The sequence below is a fragment of the Tupaia chinensis genome, unplaced genomic scaffold (assembly GCF_000334495.1).
Source record: "Tupaia chinensis unplaced genomic scaffold, TupChi_1.0 Scaffold000346_1, whole genome shotgun sequence".
NCBI lineage: Eukaryota > Metazoa > Chordata > Mammalia > Scandentia > Tupaiidae > Tupaia > Tupaia belangeri.
Window position 1 is genome coordinate 6,104,001 of NW_006159840.1, and position 20,028 is coordinate 6,124,028.

The 20,028-nt window shown below is 48.6% G+C and overlaps 1 long non-coding RNA gene across 3 annotated transcripts; it reads left to right on the plus strand.

The window, feature by feature from the left end:
- Positions 1–2,202: 2,202 nt before the first annotated feature.
- LOC102474246 (uncharacterized) lies at positions 2,203–17,190 on the plus strand. 3 transcript variants are annotated; one of them, XR_001370645.1, is made up of 4 exons: positions 2,203–2,320; positions 11,758–12,042; positions 12,780–12,845; positions 17,086–17,190. It is a non-coding gene; the product is annotated as an uncharacterized LOC102474246 (long non-coding RNA). The 3 variants fall into 3 exon arrangements; XR_001370644.1 differs by lacking the exon at positions 17,086–17,190 and adding an exon at positions 16,107–16,292; XR_335130.1 differs by lacking the exon at positions 17,086–17,190 and adding an exon at positions 13,555–13,914.
- The last annotated feature ends 2,838 nt before the right edge of the window (positions 17,191–20,028 follow it).

The following is a 20,028-nucleotide window of genomic DNA, read 5'->3' on the forward strand; positions in this document are numbered from 1 at the left end:
AGTGTGTGTGGGCTGGGTTGGACCACTTCCAGTGGGCAGCCGTGGGTGGGCACCCTGTTGAGCTCTCTTCAGGTGGTCGAGCCTCTCTGACTGTGAGGACCGAACTCCCAATGTCACCCAGGATCTACCCCGCCCTTTGGGACTCCTTCCCACATGACGGGAGGCTTATGTGACGAGCCATCCTTCTTCCCCATGCCAAGTGTACAATTTTGGTTTTATTTTAAATAGAAATGTAAGAACTGTCAGGTTCTGCTTTAAGAACATACTTTTAATTTTAGTACTTAGGTTTTTCTTTTTTGCCACCACAGATGCTAATTTGCTTAAACGATAACTAAATGCCTTTCCATAACTTAGCATGGGCTTGTTGAAATCTTGGGTGCCTTCCTTTAGTGACACAGTCCTATTTCATCCGCAGAAGCGAAGGCTTCCTGGAAGTCTCCCTGTGCTGCGCTGAGCAGTGCGGGCGGTCTCACACGTGCCTTCCTATTGGCGTGAGCACAGGAAGAACCAGCTGGCAACGGGGACACAGACAGAGGCCCGCAACTCGCAGCCGCCGTGACTTCATCTCCCGAGTTAGGAAAGCCCGACGTGTCAGACGGGTAAGAAGTCCCTCTCGACAGTGGCCCTGCCACGGGGGGCCCGCTAGACAGGCTCCCTCTGGCTCTACCGTGTGACGGGCTGTGAAGGGCCCAGGGCGGGGATGTCCCTGCAGCTGTGTTGACTGAGACGCCGGCCAGCTACTGAAAGCACCCCGCACAGTTACCAGGGCGTGGGTGGGCACCCGAGCAGGGCTTTGCAGTCGATTCCCCGCATCACCTCTTTGGTCATTTATCAGCGTCTGCCCTTGTGCTGGCTGCGGCCCCGAGGCAGTCATGCCTGCTCACATTTGTGCTCTGACACTGGGCAGCCAGTCGGTGCTGAATAGAGGGCTCGGACAGGATCGTTACTGTTTGGAAGGATTGGAAACGCCTTCCCAGGACACGAGCTGTCATAGGTCCTTTCCCTGATGGGACGGAAAGAAGCCCTCCTGTTCCGAATGCATGCTGTTAGCAAGGACTACGGCGTCTCACCAAGGTGCTGGTGGAGACAAATGGGCCTTTACAGACGGCTCTTGAAAACAAGCTTAAATTGTAACATAACAGTTCTATGAATACGCGCAATTAAAAGGTACGTAGCTGTACCTTTAAAGGGGGGCAGGTAAGGACGTGGATTTAAATTCAGAGTCTCATCTACTCGTTTTACCATGTGAACTTTGGGAGGTCTCTGAAACTCCGAAAGTTCAGTTTCCTCATCTGTAAAATGGCAATTCTTTTAGTACCTTACTGACTCTGTTCTCTTAAGAATTAATTATATAAACATGTACAGCACTTAGAGGGTAACCCTTTCAGGCAAAAATGAAAGTTTCACCCCACAGCCATCCTACATCAAATCATCTCATGGATCCGGAATTAGGACTTCGGGGTATAATAAATAATAAGTATGTCTCGGGTGGCTTCTATCTGGAATTTTAATAAGAGATATTACAAAAAATAAATTTCTGTTTTAATAATAAAAGTTTATATGTAACATTGAACATACACCTCAAGTAATAAAATAGAAATTTACAGAAAAAGACATGTTTAATCATACATAAAATTTGATATTATTCTTTTTCCTTTCTTATAAACACTAATATGAAATGGTATAAATGCATTGCTGTTGGTAATTTAAAAATTAAAAAAAATTGTGAAGGTACATGCTCCTTTCTTCGTCAGTTGTTTTTTTTTCATTTTTTTAGTTCCATACTTTTCTCCGGGGGGGGGGGTGATAGGGTGTGTGCATTCATCAGAAAGAGACAGTGAAAGAAAGAGAGAGCGGGAAAGGGAGACGTCGCCCCCGGGTATGGCCACGCTGCAGTCCCTTCTCCTGCATTCTCCTCTCTGGATTTTGGGCATCCACACACATACTCTAGGTGCTGGATCTGGGACTCGAACCACGTGCAAGTCCAGCGCCCTAACCTCCACGTCACCTGACGGCCCAAGTTCCACATTCCTAGTGAGAGTTAAGGGACACACGGCGGTGAGACTGGCAGTGGCGCCTGAGGAAAGGCCAACCGACTCTGTAGGGCCGTGGAGAGCTGCCCCGTCAGCGCCCAGTTTGCTGCACCTGGATTTCATCACGTGTTCCTTTCCCTGTGACAGAATAAAGGGGCGTGTCCCCGGAGACCGGACTCCGCTGGACACTGCCTCTCAGTTTTCCTCGGTCACGTCCACTGCGCAGACTGCCGCCGTGCCCCGTAGGGTGCCGAGACCGAGAGCGGGCGTGAGAACGCGGAGCCGAGGTAGGCCTGGGTCCCTGTGGGTCTGAAGTGCACGTTCTCCTGGGCTGCTCCTGCGTGTTCGTCCCGGGTCATCGTTTAGGGGCTTATGGTCCTGGGAAAATTAAGGTTTGAAAACTCACTCCCTTCTGGAGAACGGGGATGAAACTGACAGACAAATCAAACACGGACAGAATGCTCACACACATGCACACACGTGCACACACATGCACACACACACACACGCCTGTGTTTTCTTATTTTATTAAGTCGGCTTAAGCAGAAAACGAGCTAAAACTCGTCTAGCACGTGGCGTTCTCTGTACCGCTCCGGCTTCTTCCCACGCGAAGCTGTGTCCCGGCTGCGTGTGCTGCTTGAAATGCATGTTCTGAGAATGGACGCTGGAGTGACTTCTGAAGTTTTTCACACCAGGTCGAATCGGCTCTAGAACGACATGGATGGGATTGCGCCGACTCTCCTCCAGAAATAGCTTTTTCCTCTTTGCAGAAGAGTAAGACACACCCTAACTCACCTCACGCCCCGCCTTGCCACGTGCCGCTAGTATAGAAGCCGACCCTTTGCGGAGGGTGTTCAGCAAATCGAGGTGCCATTCATGCTTCCTACGCCCTCTCACACCTGCCAGGAAGAGCGAGGGGCAACCAGCCTCCTGCCCGGCCCGGGACCACCACGCAGCCGCCCACAGGGGGAGAGCAGACGGGGACCGGCCACATGACGGCGCCACACAAGAGAACACACCTCATTACTGCGAGCGCCTGCACGGGCTTCCAGCGTCCCCCAGCCTTAACTCAAAGGCCGGTACTCTATGCAGGAATGTCACTTATCTATTTGCTTCTTTGATAGCTATTTTTCTCCCTCTTGTTTACTGTCAAGTTCCAAGTGTCTTATAAATATCGTTTCCTCAACCTAACTTTATTTGTGGGAAGTCTCACCACCCCAAGACGACGCACAGCCGGCATGTTCCGCACCTCTCTGCACGTGTGTAGCAGCGCAGAGGCCCCCCCCCCCGCCAGCACTGTGACGCTGTGACACGGACCCGACGCCCCCGGAAGGGCTCTCTCCACCACCTCACATGCCCACGGCACCTGTGGCTCTCGGGGGCCTTTGCTGACACGGCGGGAGCTCGGCCACATCATCCCACGGCTCCTTTCCTGGGTTCTGCCGGGACCATGTATTTGCACCCTGCAGCTGCTCCCTTTGAAAGACTAGATTTAGAGACCAGCAGTTAGCATAATGGCTATGTCGCTGGGCTCCCATGTAGTCGACTGCAGTTCAAGTCCTGAACCTGATGGCTTAAACTCACGCCGGGCGCGTGTGCATGTGTGCCCAAGATCCCAAGAGGAGAATGGAGGAGAAGGGATTGCAGCATGGCCATCCCCCCTGGGGAGTAATTTCTTGCTTTCTGTCTCTATGTCTATCTCTGTCTTTCTGTCTTTCTGGGAGTGTATGCACCCTATAGCAAAAACCTCTCAAAAAAAAAGAAAGAAAGAAAGAAAGAAAGAAAGAAAGAAAGAAAGAAAGGAAGAAAGAAAGAAAGAAAGAAAGAAAAGAAAGAAAAGAAAAGAAAGAAAACAATAGATTTAAATTTCTCTTTATTTTAAATTGTGTGAAATTTCACTTGAAAATGCAGTTTCACATGGATTAACGTTTTTAGCCCTCAGTCACACCATGGATTAGAACAAGTGGTTTCTGTCTTTCCAGCACTCCTGGTTAACACTCTGACCTGGGCATTGATGTCCCCCCTCCTCCCTCTACCCATCTCCTCCCCCTTTGTCTCTTCCTGCCCCCTCCTTCCCTTCACAGTACTGTTCATTCAACCACCACCCTTCGGACGGAACGCTTGGCTCCTGGGCAAGGCTGCCCGGCTTCTGAGTCTGTGCAGCCGTTAACAGCTGGGACCAGATGTACCACTTTGTTTCCTATGCTTTTTATTTATGTTTTTAGGCCTATTTATCTATTTCTTTCATGAGTGAGAGAGACAGAGAGACAGCACTCCAACAGGGGCTTGATGTTGCGATACCCTCCCACTCAGTCTCTGCACAAGGACTGGGGTGCTGGTGTGTTCGGGGTCTCTGGACTTGACCTGGGAGCCCCCGCATGGGTGGCCCACAGAGAGCGCTCCTACTGCCTGACCTCCCCCCTGCTGTTTCATTCACCAGCTAAGGGGACTGAATAGGTGTTCGAATGAGTGGGTGGCTCACAAAGGCTTAGGGGACAGAGTAGGCTGGGTTCCAGGATGCTTCAAGTCCCAGGCTGGCCCTTGCTGAGTGTCACATCGCACCGGGGCTTCATCAACATCATCTCATTTAATCCTTCAATGTAGGCTTTGTCATTATTTTCCATTTAAAAAATAGGGATGTAAAAATACTATGTAGCTTGACCCGGGCATTTTTCTAAAATATTCTCTCTAAAATCTTAAGGACAGAATCAATAAAAATAAGAAACACCCACAGAACAAGCCTTTCTCTTCGCCCCTAAGCACCTGGAACTTAAGTAGGGACTTGCGATGTAGGAGGGTCTGGTGCCCTTGGCTGGCTCCTGTGCCCAGTGGAGCTCAGGGGACCTGTCAGGGGTGTGAGGAGGCGGTACATGTGCCACGCGGGTCGTGCTGACCGGAACCGGGAGAGGGAGATCTATCTCAAGCCGCTTTCGCCCCTTCTGTGCGCGGGACGGCTCTCCCTGGTGTTCCCTTTGAGGCTTGAAGGAGCAAGGTTTTCTAAAGATCGAAAATTCATCTTTATGCACGATGACCTCATGTCATTACAAAGGGCTCCTAGGGCCTTAGCAGGACTTTATTTTAAACGTTTGATTTGTCTCGTCCCTACTACTAATTTGACCCAGAGACTAGGCTTAGTGGTCAGCTGAACAAAACTCCGTAGGAAGTTTAGACAATGAGCTGGAGACCCTCACGGATCACCTGGAGGTTTTTGCAAACTAAAGTCGGCTCTGTGCAGTTCTTCTGCAAACTAGCCAAGCCCTTCCTTTCTCTTAGGGTTTGTTCTCTTATGCTCCCCACTCTTACTGTTTTTTTTTTATTATTTTTTAGAATTATTTTATTTTTTAGCATTTATTTATTTTAATTTGACCAGAGAGGGACAGAGAGAGAAAGGCAGGGAGAGAGACAGGGAAAGTGAGAAAGCAAGCCTCCAGGTCTGAGACTCGAACCGCCGTCAGCCATGTAGGAGTCCAGTGCCCTTAACCACCATGCCACCTGCCAGCCGCTTACTGTATTTTCCTGATGCAGAAAACAGTCCTTAGGGCTGTGAATCCAGAGCTTGGATTTTGTATAATCCAGAAAATGAGAAAAGCAGCCTGCCAGCTGCACAGTGTGGCCCCCTCCTCCCTGAGAGATGCAAGCACGGCAGATACTTCGAGAGAAATGGAAATAAATGTGTTTAATAGTTTGCTGTGCGCTCAGAGCCACTCCATTTATTTCAGACGTTGAGACGTGTGAAAATCCTGTGTGGTTCAGAGCTTTTTCCTGAGAGCTGCTGAGGGATTATGTAACATACCATTCTGACTAAAGGAGCTGCTAACTACTTGCGTCTTTCAGACTTTCCATTGTTTCATAATTGAATTTTCTGGCTCACGAATGACATGATACACTCTAATTTATACTCTCAGCTGAAGTGAGCAGAGGTGCCTTCTTAGGATTCCACATAAAACAACTTTTTATGTGTATGGATTTTTTAGATTTTGTTATCACATCATTTCATTCTGATACTTGTTCTTACCACAATTTTTTTTGGCCCCAAGTTTTCTAAAAAATTAGGCTAAATAGCACTGAATAAATATTTACTTATTCGATTAGGTGGTTAGAAAAGAGCAACCAAGAATTATGCTCATGTAAATATACATTTACTTAAAAACTATTTTATTGAAATATGATATAAAACATATTCAGCCTTTAAAAGTGCACACTCAGTGACTTCTCATATGTGAGCACGGTGCAGCCATCACCACCTAACTCAGGGGCGCGTCCATACCCCAGAGAAACGCCCCGACCCTCTGCAGCTGCGCCCCTTCCTCTGGCCCCCGCGGCCCTGGCCACTGCCGCCTCCCTGTCTCTCTGGATCACAGCTAACCTGCTGGAACACTGTGACGCGCGGTCCTCAGTGACAGGCTGGCTTCCTTTACAGAATGAACCGCTGGGTTCCGAGGTTCCTCCGCGCTCTAGCGTGTTCCCGCGTTCCGTTTCTATGGATGTATTGTAGCATGGTCTTTATCTCTTTGTCAGTGAGCGGAGATTTGGATGGCTTTCACATTTTGGCTACTAAAAATGCTGCTGGGGGGTGGCAGGTGGCGTGGTGGTTAAAGTTGCTGGACTCCCACATGGCCAACCGTGGTTTGAGTCCTGGACCTGGTAGCTTGCTTTCTCACTTTCCTTTTCTCTCTCTTTGTCTCTGCTGGTCAAATTAATGACAACAACAACAAATGGAATTAAATAAACAAATAACTTTTTTTAAAAAATGCTGCTGGAGGACTAGGAGGTAGAGTAATGGCTACGTCACGGGATTTCCGGATGGCTGACCATGATTCAAGCCCCGAACCTTGAGGCTTGAAACACATGCCAGGCATGTGTGCATGCATGCCCCAAATCCCTAGAGTAGAATGGAGAAGGGATTGCAGTGTGGCCACTCCTCCAGGGGCTGATTTCTTGCTTTCTGTCTCTCTGTCTCTGTCTCATCAGCAAGTGCACGTGCCCTATAGCAAAAATCTCTCTACAAAAAGAAAAAATGCTGCTAGGAACATTTTAATGCATATTTCTGTGTGAGTATATGTGTCAACTCTCTCTCGTGTGTGTCTAGTTGCAGAATTTTAAGTCCTGTGCTACCTCTCTGTTTAGCTTTCTGAGGAATTTCCTGCCAAACTATTTTCCAAAGTAGCTATATCATTTTTTACATTTCCACCAGCAAGGCACGAAGGTCCTGATTTCTTTTTTTTTTAAGAGATTTTCACTATAGGGCGTGTGCGCTCGCCAGACAGACAGAGAGACAGAAAGCGAGAAATCACCCCCAGGGGGGATGGCCATGCCGTAATCCCTTCTCCTCCATTCTCCTCTCGGGATCTTGGGCACGCACGCACAAGCGCCCGGAGTGAGTTTAAGCCACCAGGTCCGGGACGTGAACCGCGGTCGACTACGTGGGAGTCCAGCGACATAGCCATTACACTAACTGCTGGTTCCCAAAGTTCCTGATTTCTTCACGCTCTTGTTGCCTGTATTTGGAAGGGTTTGATTTTGCCGTCCCAGAGGCTGTGGAGGGGTATTTGTTGAAGGTGCAGTGTGCGTTTCCCTAAGTACCAGGGCTGTTGAGCGTCTTTCCGTGTGCTTAGTAACCGTGTGTACATCTTCTCTAGAGAAATGTCTTCTCGGATCCTTTACCCATTGATAACTGATTGTCTTTATTGTTGTTGTAAGAGCTCTGTATTTATTCTGGACACCAGACCCTTAGCAGATATGGATGTGTAGGTACTTTCCTCCCATCCTGTGGACTGTCCTTTCACTTTCTTGACAGTGTTCTTTGAAGCACAAAAGTCTTTAATGTTGATGAAGTTTAGTTTATCTTTTTTTCTCTTGTTTGTGCTTTATGTGTTATATCTAAGAAACTGTTGTCTTATTTAAGGTCTTGAATAAGACCACACACACACACACACACACACACACACACACCACACACGCACACACATATATATTTTCTTCTAAGAGTTTTATAGTTGAGCTTTCCCATTTAAGCCTTTGATTTATTTTGAGTAAAACTGTGTACATAGTATAAGGAAGTAATTTATTTTAAAAGTTTTTCACTGAGTTCTCAAATTTTTCCTTATTTAAAGAAATAGAAGCTAATCCAATATTATTGTAGCATTTGAACACCTATAGGAAGAATCCTATTATACAGTATTCCTAAACATTTTGAAACTTAATGTATCTTTTTTTTTTTTTTTTTTAGAGATTTTTGCTATAGGGCATGTGCTCTCGCCAGACAGAGAGAGACATAGAGACAGAAAGCAAGAAATCACTCCCCAGGGGGGATGGCCATGCCACAATCCCTTCTCCTCCATTCTCCTCTCGGGATCTTGGGCACGCACGCACATGCACCCAGCGTGAGTTTTAAGCCACCGGGTCCGGGACGCAAACCATGGTTGACTACGTGGGAATCCAGTGACATAGCCATTATGCTAACTGCTGGTCCCAATGTAGCATATGTTTGAAAAAATAATAATATTTTAAGAAATTCAAAGTGTGCTAGGAAGAAAAGGCAGGAAATCAAGACTGGCCTCTCAAACCACTCAAGCCACTCCAGTTAAAGGCAGTTAACTGCGCACCTCCACCCAGAGTAGCTCCAAATCTGCCTCTGAGACAAACGGCAGAATTAAATCAGAATAGCTATGTGAGCATCTTCATCGTTATTCTCCAACTTTTCTCCCTTTGTCTAATGGAAAGCCAAGCTGGGCACACGGGCATTCTGAGTTCTGGGAAGCCAATAATGCTTCACCTGAAAACCATAGAGGGGCCTGCTCTAGAAAGGGGTCGTTTTTATGAATATTCTGTGTTTTTCAAAGACTGTACAGGAAACTGTATCTTGTTGTTGTTGCTTACACTTTACACACGGTCGTCCCAGAGTCTTTGCCTCCGCAGCTCTTTATGAACTGTGAATTCCTGACCAGCGCTGCACATTGAACTTCCTGTGCTGACAAAGGTTCTAGAAGTGTGCTCTGGAATACAGGGGTCATTAGCCACCCCTGGCTGTCAAGTACTGAAATGCAGCTGGTATGGCTAAGGGACTACATTTTTCATGTCATTAATTTTAATTAAGTTCTAATAACCTCACGTAGCCGCTGTCCCCCATGCTGGACAGGCAGCTATGACAGTAATCTGCCTGGAAAAAACCACGAATTTTCAAATGGGTTGTCTGTTGAAATTGTAACCTGTTTCAAAAAGAAGTAAAACACTGAGATGCAGCTCTCAGGGTAATTCGTACTGCTTAATCTAAACAGCGATGCAGACTGCTAGAATCACTTCCCCTCTCTCTCACTCTCTGTCAAAGAAAAAATACATACAGACTTTTGGCTGGATTATCTCATACTTTGCCAAACATGTAACTAAAATAAAACAAAAGTTTAACTGCTAATCTTTATTTATTTGTTTTTTTGGTAATGCCCCATGAAAATCTTGGCAAGCTCATAGTCATGGAAATCACATGCAGATGACAGTGTACCTGTGACAAAAGCTTGGAGATCATTCTCCTTCTGAGTGAGTGTGTGTGCGCATGTGTTTTGTACAGCCTCCTTATGCCACACTCCGCCTGCCTCAGTCTGTGAGTAGCTGGGACTGCAGCCATGGGCTGCCACTCCTGGCTTCTCACTATGGGCCAGGAATTGAACCCAGGTCTCCCACGTGGACTCAGGCTACTGAGTAACTGTGTCAGCCAACATACACTGCCACCACAGGGTCTAAGAAGCATTTTATAATATGGGATAGAGAAGAGAGCGGGGCCTTGGTGTTCTGCTGTAAAAAACTAACTGGGCATGTACCTAGCACTTCAGTCCTGCTGAGTTTCTGTGCACAAAACAAATGTAATATATCCTTTTTTTTTTAAGAATGATTTATTGTAATTTCATTTATTCATTAACTTATTTTAATTTGACCAGAAAGAGACAGAGAGCGAGAGAGAGAGGGAAAATGAGAAAGCAAGTCACCAGTCCGGGACTTGAACCATGGTCAGCCATGTGGGAGTGTCCAGCACCCTAGCACCATGCCACCTGCTGACCCCACAAATATAATATATTCTTTATGCAACACATTCTTCTAAGAACTAGAAAGGACTTTGTAACCGTAAGTTCCTTACAGACATAAATATCATCCTTAATTTATTATAGTTTTGATTTTTCTCTTATAATGTAATTTCCAAAAAGAAAACATCAACATATATTAACATCTCAAGAAAATTGTTTCTCTGCTCGAAAAGGAGTTCTGGCAAGACCTGGCTCCCGTCTCTATACCTACGGAAGGACAAAAATGCAAACATCAGAATAGAAATATTTCCAAATAAAACAGACAAAAGTCAACCTATGCTAAAGCACAGAAAAGAAGCTAGGTTCTTTCTTTTTAGGTCTCCAAAGGTGTCTAATCAAAAAACACGTGCTTCAGTGACCTCTCGTGTTCTGCGACTCAGCGACTGTTATCAGAGAAGAAATCAAACAGGTGGAATGGTGCAAAATGGAAACCCGAGTCTCCAGACCAACTGGAACCACAATATCCACTGCCCAAGTACAACGTTGCTCCCGTACCCTTCCAGAAATTTCTCAGTATACATATTCATTTGTGTATGTAATAGGCAAACTTCTATTTCTTTCTTTTTAAAAAATAATTATTCATTTAATTTTATTACTATTATTATTTAATTTGCCATAGGGCACATGCACTCACCAGAGAGAGAAAGAGAGAAGGAACGTGAGAAAATAGTCAGGTCCGGGACTTGAACCATGGTCGGCCACAGGGAATACATGGACACCATGTGAGGGTCCAATGCCTTAACCACCATGCCACCTGCTGGCCTCTGCAAGCTTTTATTTCAAGAAGTTACGTAAGTTTCAGGAGCTTGGAGATGTGCTTAGAAATACCCCAGAAGCACCGGGGCAACTGGGGACTCTTGCTTCCTGTCACAGTGAGTCCTGCAGCCTGCTGGGTCTGTGTGTGAGCAGCAGGGCCACGCCCCTGCTCCTGGGACTGGTGCCAGCCTGGCTCAGGCCTTCTCCTCTCTGCTCTACAGGCGCACAGCCTCCAAGGTCTCTCCAGACCAACCTCCAGCTCCCTCAAGAGTGCAGTCTCCAAACCACAGGGCTTCCTGTGATGGCTTCTCCTACAGGGCAAAGCACTGGGTGCCCTTGCTGGCCTGTCCTCAGACACGCCCAGGGCCGCCTGCAGGGACCGCTCCATGCTGCTGCCCAGCCTTCCTCCCATTCATCTTGCAAGGGCATTGTTTCTGTCCCCTCCTCGGCCACTGTGGCCACCCAGCAGCCCTCGCTCTCTGCCCAAAGATCACACTCCTGAAGTGACATTCCATGCCGCCGCGGAGCTATGGAAATGCGGTTTCCAGAACAGAGCCCTGTTTGTGAATATCTTCATCCGTCAGGCCCAGCGCCGTCTAAGGCCAGAAGACCAGGCCCCAAGTACTTGCTGCCTCTGTTCGTTAAATCATAAGACCCAGAGAGCCCGCAAGGAGCGCTGTGGAATCAGAGTGAGAAGAACGGTTTGCGTCTGCAGAGCCCTGTGGCCAGAGCAAGGCCCAGGAGGTCACCTTCCACCCTGGTCACCACCTCTCAGCCCAGACCTCCCACTGTGAAATGTTCTCATGTCTTCTCACTCCACTGGGTCCTAGGGACATTTGTGCTGTTCCGATATAACCAGAACTTTTAAGAACTTTGTTAATTTATTTCTTTAGAGAGAGACAGACAGAATGGCACCCCAACAGGGTCCTCCAGAATCTGCCCTCAGCCTCGGTCAGCCCAGATCGCCGGCCCATGTGAGCTCAGAGCGTCCACAGAGGCCCCAGACATGAGCGCGGGACCTCCACGTGGGCTCTGCACTGCAGGATGTCATGGACTGTGCACCCGTCGGCCCACAGTGTGACCAGCACAGCAATGGCTCCCAGAGTCATCAGATTCGACCCAGCTCAAAGACCACCAGACTCAGACACTGCAGAGACTGACGAGGTTCCGCCCACGAAGTAAACAGAACCTTAAAGTTACTGGGCTGCGGGGAAAGTCAGGATGCAGTTTTGCATAGAAAAACAGAAAAATAAACCATGACTTTCCTGACTAACTAATAGTTCATTAAAGCCTATGTCCCTCTGCAAGTCTGTAAATAAAACAATACATTTACAAAACCAGTTAGAAAACCATGCAATTTCAAAATCTTTTTCTGACCTCTGTCGAATCTCAGCTTAAGCACAAAAGATACGGGCCAGTAGGCGGTGCCGAGGGTGGGACAGCTGGGTCCCATGCAGCCAGCCGAATGGACCTGGCGGTTTATAAGACACACCGGACATATGTGCGTGCGTGTTCAAAGTGCCCAGAGGAGATGAGGAGAAGGGAATGTGACACGGCCATCTGCCCTGGGTGGTGATTTCTCACTCTCCCACTGTCTCTGGCCAATGCATGTACTCTATAGCAAAAGTAAACTAAAAAAAAAGGAAAAATGTTAAAAGCCCCACTCATCTCTCTGCCTCATTTAGGCTTTTGGAGAAGTTGGTGTCAGGACTGGGGAGTTTGCAAAGCCCCAAGCCTCTACCTCGCCCCCAGGACAAAGTACTAGAACAGGGCTGTGGTCACGCTCTTGGGAGGGGCACGTCCCATCCACCTGCCACACTGCTGGGGACCGCTGGGCTGGGCATGGGGGAGAGGGCTGCGTGCGGCTGGGTGACCCTGACTTGCCGGGTGGCCTGTGTCTATCTTTTCTCTGCAGCACTTTGGGCACCAACCCACCTGCTACCCTGCCTGAGGATCACCACTCACCCCACTCTGCCCCTTGGTATGTTTCTAATGCTCCTTTAAAAGATCCACCTTAAATGTTCACGTTTCTGTGAAATGAAAATAACATTGAGCTCTGATCACACCGTATTTAAAGAACGGGAAGCTTCTCATGGGCAGGTACAAAGCACTGTGGTTGTTGGAGGTGACAGGGTAAGTATGGTATTGACAAAAACCTAACTTCCCAAGTATTACCGCGAGTGCCTGCACGGATGCGGGTTAGTTATAGATGTGGGGGGTCACTAATGCTCCCCTGCTTTCTCCAGCGTTTCTAGCCATCCTTCTCGTACAATAAAGCCCTAGAAAGTGGAGGGGCACCCAGCGCACTGACTGCTTTCAGCGAAATTGGATTCCCAGCTCCCTGCCCGTCACCTCCAAGGCCCTCCTTCCTCTGTCCCTTGCCCTTCCACCCTTTCAGGGGAGCTGCTTTGCCCCTGGGAGAGCATCCAGGGCTCCTGTCCCTCCTGGCTGCCTCCTCGACTGTAAAACAAGGTGCCAGATGACCTGTGACCCACGGTCCATGGTTATAGTTTATCACGTTTTAGCTGTTCCCTATTTTCCAAATGAATCGAGCTGGAAAATGCATTGGGGGGGTGGGCAGAAGAGAAAGTGTATGCTTGTTCATTTTGGCGGGGAGCAGGGATAAGCGATCAAGTGAAAAACCTGAAAGACAGGACTTTTTAGAAGTTGCAACACTTGAACATTTTCAGGCAGACTTGGAGATGGACGCGCCTCCCCTGCTGCAGGTCAGAGTCTGCAGGACATTTGAACACTGCCCTCCTTCCCTCCGAAGTCACTTACATCGTGAGGCGTAGATAAGTGATTCTTTCCACGAACTGCTTTGTACCATTTCCCTAGGCCGATCATTTTAAACACAGGCTGGCAACATGAGCTGTGAAAGCATGTGGCCCTCTGAATTGCCCTCCAACACACAGATTCTCTTTGGGAAATGTGGGTTCACGTCAGGGCCCTCAGCTCCTGCCACGTCTGAATCAACGTTCAGCAGAAGCTCGCTCACTGGTAGAGAGGGTCTGTCTGGCAAGTTGCTCGTACATCCTCTGATAACACTGGAAAGCTATGGCTTCATCATTTATTCCTATTCTCAAATAAAAATAGAGGCTAAAAAATAGAACGTATTTCTAATTTATACAGTTTTTTTTTCTTTCTTTTGTTCTTGAACCTTATATCAGGCATCTTTCTGAATCACATTTCAGAAAATCCAAATCTTCACGTTTAGTTATTTTGACCAACATATAGCCACAAACAAAAAATAAGGGAAGGAAAAAGGCCCCTGACTCAAAACTTTGCACTAGGGGAGTTCACAGCTCATGAAAGACGACCTTGGAGAGCCAGCAGGTGGCGTGGTGTTTAAGGTGCTGGACTCTTACTCGACTGGCGGTGGTTTGAGTCCCAGACCCTCTGGCTTGAAACTCATGCAGGGCGTGTGTGTGTGTGTGTGTGCCCAAAGTCCCGAGAGGAGAATGGAGGAGAAAAGATCAGCATGGCCATCCCCCAAGGATGTAACTTCTCACTGTCCCTCTCCCTGTCTGTCTCTGCTGAGCACACATGCCCTATGGCAAAAACAAAACAAACAAAAAGATGAGCTTGGGCTAGGTAGAATCTCCATGGTCAGAATTTCCAATCTGTTATGAATCTGTTATGAAACGGGGAAGACGGAGAAAGAGAAAGCAAAAATGGCTGTCACTGTGACAAGAAGGATGTGGGCAGGAAAAGCCATCTAGACAGTCTCAGGACCATAGAGGAAAGAGCCTTCACCAAGAAAGTCCTAGAAGTAACGCTGTATCATACCAGCTTCACTGGGGTCCAAACGAGCCCGTTCCAATGTCCTTTTTTTTTTTTTTCTTTTGGTAAGGTTGAGATGTTTTTAAGAGATTATTTCAGAAAGGTTTCCATCAAAACTTTTCAATTAAAAAAAGAACTGGCATTTCAATTGTCTGGAAAACTCACTTCAAGTAACAGCAACCTCTTCAAGAATCCCAATAATTAGAGGCCTATCAAATTAAAACACTAGCTCCTTTTGAAAGCCAGAGAGAAAAAAAATTAAAGTTAAAAAGTCAAGGCAAAGTGAAAGAACTTCTAAAAATGGAAAGGTAAAATGAATGTGACTTGGAAGTGATTATCTTTAACATGTGTTCTTTTCATTTTAATTCCATTCTGGAAATGCCTATTAAATGACAAGACTCCTAGGAACAGATCTGAACAAGAGAAATCATCTATCTTTCAAGATAATGTTCAGGAAAGAAAACAGGTTTCAGGGATATATAGAAATAAATATGTGTTTTTCCGTGTGTATGTAAAAAGACTACATATTGGTCTTGCTTTTATGCACATATGAAGGCTCCATAAATGGCCTGGGGAAAGAATCCACCAAACTCCTGCCATGGCCTCTGGGGGCTGGCACTGAGTCAGGACGGTCACTCATGTCACCGATCACTTTTTTTGCTATCTTTTTTTTTTTTTTTTTTTTTGAGAGATTTTCACTATAGGGCGCGTGCGCTCGCCAGACAGACAGAGAGAGACACAGAGACAGAAAGCGAGAAATCACCCCCGGGGGGGATGGTCACGCCGCAATCCCTTCTCCTCCATTCTCCTCTCAGGATCTTGGGCACGTACACACACGCGCCCAGCGTGAGTTTTTAAGCCACCGGGTCCAGGACTCGAACCGCAGTCGACCACGTGGGAGTCCAGCAACATAGCCATTACGCTAACTGCTGGTTCCCACTTTTTCTTTTTTTAAGAGAGATGTTTGCTATAGGCTGTGAGCACTCACTGGTGAGACAGAGATGGAGAAATAGACAGAAATCACCCACCAGAGGGCATGGCCATGCCTCAATCCCTTCTCTTCCATTCTCCTCTCGGGATTTTGGGCACACATGCACACACGCCTGGGGTGAGTTTTAAGCGGCCAGGCGCAGGACTGGAATCGCGGTTGTCTGTGTGGGAGTCCAGCGACGTAACTGTTATGCCATCGGCTGGTCCCTGATTACTTTCTGTTTAAGTGAGCAGGATAGATGCCAAAGTCATCAAATGCAGCCCTCGTCTGCCTAGTTGGAAGGCAACTCTATGCTGTACTGCTTTATTTTCTCAATATTTTGTTTCTTTGCAAGTTCTAAAGAAAATCCCCGGGGAGCTCACAGCACGAAAGCCCTACTGCTGGCACGAGGGGCACGAGGGGGATTTCGAGAACCTTCAAAGGCCGGTACCGTCCCATCGACACTCCCCCCTTCTCTTTCTTTTTAAGCTCTGTTTACGTGTCCTTGAGTGAGATGGCAGAGACAGAGAGACAGTGCCCACATGGTCTTGGCGCCGCCACCCCGCAGTCTCAGCCAGCCCTGCCCTGGGGCGCCCAGGCAGTCTCCAGATGTGAGCCCCACCTTGACCCTCGTCGGGCATCTTTCTGAATTATCTTGTAGAAAAGAAAAATAAAGACGAGCCACAGGAGTCTGTGAGACGCTGTCAGACGCGTGTCGAGGGAGCTGGCGTTTGGCTGTGACCTTCGGGAGCCGTCGTCCTGACAAGCAGGCACAGCCGTGTCTCCAGCAGCCCCTGCAGACCAGCTGCTCCTCGTGTACCCCATGGCACGCTCAAGATCACAGGCGATGGGCCACGAGGCCGAGCCTTGCAGAACACATGAGGGACCTGGCTTGTTGCTACAAGAGGGTGGCACCACCATCGCCCCGGGGAGGCTGCGGGGGAGAATTTCCAGACCCCGTGGTGTTTTCTAACGCGGGGAGCAGCCAGACCCCACTCCAGCTGCAGTTGGCTTCCAGCAGCACTTCCTTAGCAACCGCCTGACTCCCTGCCTTTGAAATCTCCCGCTATTTGGCAATAGGATGGACATTTGCTGTTCGTGAACTCTCCAAAGGTCATCGGCTGGAACAAGCCGCTGGGTTTCCTCTGCCCTCCGCCTCCCTGTCCATCACCGCTGCAGGGCGGGGAGCCTACCTGGTCGAGGAAAGAACGTGCACTTTGGCCTCTTCCTAGTGGGAGATGAATTTTATTCGGGGCGTTAGGGGGAAAGCGCCCTGGTATTGCTGCGTCACTCTGTTACTGACGGGCGGGCAGAGAGACGGACAGCTGCCCATTTCGCTGAAGCAGCTCCATCTTTTAAAGCTAGTTACTGAAGTGCACGTGTAAAGCTCAGAGTTAAGAAAAATACAGTTACTTGCCGTTCAGTTTGTAACTAGTGTTAGAGCTTAAAGCTTATACTTCATTTTCAGAGAAAAAGAGAAGGCCAATGGCTGTACTATTTCCAGAAAGCGGTCATTGCACCCTCATAGAGCTCGCTTGACCCAGGCACTGGATCGACCTCCCGGTTGCCGAGGCTTCAGGTAATTTTATTAGATTGGCATAGTCAAGAAAAAATAGGAAGAGACAACCAGTATCCTTTACCTGTTATTTTTAAACATCCCACCTTGCTGAGGAAAATACAACCAGTTTCATAACAAAGATTTCTTAGCTGTGAAGTACACACTAATTAAAATAAGCTTAGTTTTAGATTAATCCTTATTCATGTCATAAACCATAGCTTTTTCTAAATACGCGTATATAAAACACACATATAAACTTCTCTAAAGTATAACATTTTACAAATAGGAGAATTCTAGGGAAGTCTTTGTTTCCTTTTCCTCCTCGTGAATGATAGTCATGTCCAAATAGATGCTAGAAGTCCGGAAGTGGATCCGCTCCTCGGCCATTTTGGCGGTCTCTATGAAAGCACACCACTGCAGTCAAATATGAAAGGCGGGTGGCCGTGTGTTGAAGGCTCTCCCTCCGACCCTGCTCGGAGCACCAAGTCACGCTCCATACACACGTAACGATCGCTAGCAGTGACTGCCCTTCACAGTGGCGTTAGTCACTTCGAATCTCTAACGCTGTCCCTGAAGTTCACGCAAGCTCTCCCCACACCGCTCCTCATCACAGGTGGTCGAACTGCCTTGGTCCCCTGTCCCTCTCCGCCGTCACCACCCCTCCTTCCTTCCCATCGCCGCGGGTGCCGTGCCCTGCCCTTCCAGAGTCAGCGGGGCAGAGGGCTTGGGAGGCAAACCTCGTTCCATTTCGGAGATGGCGAGACTGAAGCTCAGCCAGGGTGACAGCGAAGGGGGGTCCCAGCAGCACCAGGCCCTGGGTCTGGGCTGTTTCTGCAGCGTCTTCCTCTTTACACACAGACACACCCAACGAGAGTAACCGAGCCGTCTGTGTGCTGTCCCCCTTCTCTTCACGCCTTTTCAACATTTTCAAATTTATTTTTCACTATTAATAGTATTACTTACATTTAATCACTACCCGTCTTTGCAGTGGCTTTCTCAGCACTCTGTACATGCCGAACGTCTGTGCTCGTCCTCTGCGCTTTGGAAATGGCAAGTGGACGTGAATCGTGGCCCCAGGGCCAGGGGCTCTGCCCGCCCCCCCACGTCTTCGCACCCTGCCCACCCAGCACGCTCACGCCCAGTTACTGAAGACCGGTGTGGGCCAGGGATTAGAGCCCAGCCAAGCTCGGCTCCTCTCCACGGCCTGGCATCTGCAGGCGGGGCAGGGCAGCCTGGCAGGGGGTGGGGACAGCGGCCTGGGGACTGCACTGGGTAGCAGGAACGAACGACGGTGACGGTGACGCGTTTCCGGGCGCGGCGGCTGAGGGTCCCCCGCATGCAGCAGTTGAGCACAGGGAGTGGAGTAATCGGTTCTCAGGGACCCTTTCCAAGCAACGGCCCTGCTCTGGGTTAAATGTGCCCTTCCAGATGTCATGCACTAAAATGCCCATCCTGCTGTGATGGGAGTAAGAGGACAGGGGCTCCGTCCAGCTGTGGAGTCGAAGGGGGCCTTTGGGATTAGGAGCCGTGGAGGGCGGGCCACCCATGGTCGGATCCTCGGGGGTCTACGAGGCCCTTCCTGCACTCTGCTCAGGCTCGTTCGACGGACGTCCCCGCCACATCCCACCAGCAAAGACCCTCCCCTGACGTGGCCCCGTGACGTGAGCTTCCAGAACCGCTTGGAGCTGAACGAATGTCTGGTTTTAGTGGTTGTTTGTTTTAATGGTCCAGACTCTGGTATTTCTGTTCTTTGTAACACAATGGACCACAGTCAGACATGATGAATCACACAGAGAAAGCCTCGATGATAACCCACGAGAACAGGGCCAGAACCTCACTTTGGGGATCAACTGTAGCCGCTCTCTGAAAGGACAGCCTGATTCTGGGCTCTTCTGAGCAGATGGTGATCGGTGACTTCCCACAGACACACGCACGTGCTCCGCTGCTACCAGCAACCCCCTTCCGGGAGAGGCTGGGTTCACAGAGCCACGCTGAAGCCAAAGGGACAGGCGAGGTAGGTAGGCGAGCTCCCTGGGGCTTTTCCATTTTAATACTTTAGTATTTGATATTTACATATTACGTACAAAGAATGTGTGTCTAAAACACAGAGGTATTTTGTTTGTTAAGGTTTTTGCCATAGGGCGTGTAAGTTATCAGAGAGAGACAGAGAGGGAAAGGGAGAAATCACCCCGGGGGGTGGCCTCCTCCATTCTCCTCCTGGGACCCTGGGCATGCACATACATGTGCCAGGTGTGAGTTTCCTTCTTTTTTTCTTTTTTTATAGAGTTTTTTGCCTTAGGCCACATGTGAGAGGGAAAGTGAGAAATCAACTCCCGGGGGAATGGCCATGCCACAGTCCCTTCTCCTCCATTCTCCTGGGATCTTGGGCATGCACACACACACGTCTGGTGTGAGTTTCAAGCCACTGGGTCCAGGACTTGAACTGCGATGTAACTTCTACACCATCTGCTGCTCCGGCCCCAAATGTGATTTTCAAGCCACTTGGTTTGGGACACAAGCCGTGGTGGGTCATGTGGAAACCCAGCACTTTACCACACCACCTGCCGACCCCCCAGAGGCACGTTCTGAAGCAGACTCCTCTTCCAGGGCATCGCCCAGGGTCTCCTATTACTAGCTTCAGAATGAACGTCCCACGGTCTTCACCAAACCCTCTTCCTCAGCTTTTTGTCCCTCACATGTCAAGCCCAGCTCACGGCGATGCCACCTGGGCACCTCCCACTCCCGGGACACATACTCACGTCGCACCTCTTCTGTGCCTTTTGTTTCAAGCATCACTTATTCTTAGAATGCCTGTCATGTTACTGTCACTTCTAGTCAGAAAAAACTTACAAA